Genomic DNA, 1,395 nt, shown 5'->3' with positions numbered 1-1,395 from the left:
TTTTTTTTTAGCCGCTCCGCACGGTTTGTGGAATCTTTAGTTCCCTGACAAAGGATTGAACCCAGGCCCTTGGCAGTGAGAGTGGAGTCCTAACCATTGGACCACCAGGGAATTCCATCGAAAATAATTTTAAATCCCACATCTCTTTCCAGATGTGTCTTTCCAATGACTCCCCATCTCAGAGCAAAATCTAAAAAAGTCCTTCGGTGACCTGCACGCATCTGCTCCCCTGACTGCCTCACCCACCCTCTTTCCCTTGCTTTCTCCACTGTGGCCACACTAACCAAGGGCACACCCCCTCAGACCTTTGCACCTGCTGCTCTTTCCGGAATTCTCCCCCAGGTGCCCCTCACTGTATTCTCTCACTTGTTGGGGTCTCTGCCCAAGGAGGCTTTCTCCAGCATCTCTCTTCAAAATTGCCCCCATCCTGACCCTCCCTATTTCTCTCCTCTACTTATTTTTCTCCAAAGCACTTAAGGCTCCACAAACTTATGTCATATTTATGTATTCATTGATGGTCCCTTCCCCCTAAGTTCCATGAGGGTGGAGATTTTTGTCTCTTTGTCACGGCTGTGTCCTCATTGCCCACATTTGTGCCTGGCAGATAGTAAACACTTATAGGTTATTAATAATTAATTGAATGAGAAGTATTCATGCTAAATATTCTTTAACATGAATATATAGTGTTCATGCTAAAGATTTAAGTCCTCATATAGTGAGTGAATGAATGATAATAGAACATTGCCAAAGTCATTAAATCAACAAAGATATACAGAGTTTCTGTTGTGGGTGTGAAACCAATCTAACCTGTTCTACAGTAGTATATACAACAGACAAGATCTCTGGTCACCTGGAACTTGCAGTCTACTTGGGGAAAGCAACTGATCCAACAACTGCAAAAAGCATCTCATTACAAACTTGGTATTGCTGGGAAGAAAGAGGACCTTCTGAGATCATAGCTCCATTAGAACTGGGAAGGCTTCCTCAGAGGAGGTGACATTTGAGGTGAGATGAGAAAGTTTGGGTGTACAGGGAAGTGGGGGACTGGGGAGAGCATTTGTGGCAGAAGAAAATTCCAGTACAGAGCTCCCCTCCCCACCCCCAACGCGTATGGATTAATCAGTTACATCTTACTGTTTCCAAGATCCTAGTGAGCCTTGGTATTTGGTTTCTGATATTTACTATTAAGTTCATTTTTTAGCTGCCAATATTAGTGATGGTTATGATTCTTTTCCTGATGGAGGTGGGAACCACCTCCAAACTCAGGAATCCGATTAAATATTGGAGACCTCAGAGTTTATACAGTGTGTGGCTGGATTTTTACATCATCCTTGTTTGTTTTCTTCTTTTTCCAGTCCTTCCACACTGGCTGGTCATTAAAATTTAGAGCTCACC

The sequence above is a fragment of the Neophocaena asiaeorientalis genome, unplaced genomic scaffold (assembly GCF_003031525.2).
Source record: "Neophocaena asiaeorientalis asiaeorientalis breed wild unplaced genomic scaffold, Neophocaena_asiaeorientalis_V1.1 scaffold606, whole genome shotgun sequence".
In the NCBI taxonomy this organism is placed as follows: domain Eukaryota; kingdom Metazoa; phylum Chordata; class Mammalia; order Artiodactyla; family Phocoenidae; genus Neophocaena; species Neophocaena asiaeorientalis.
The sequence above is the reverse complement of the archived record's forward strand: the minus strand, read 5'-3'. Positions refer to the sequence as shown.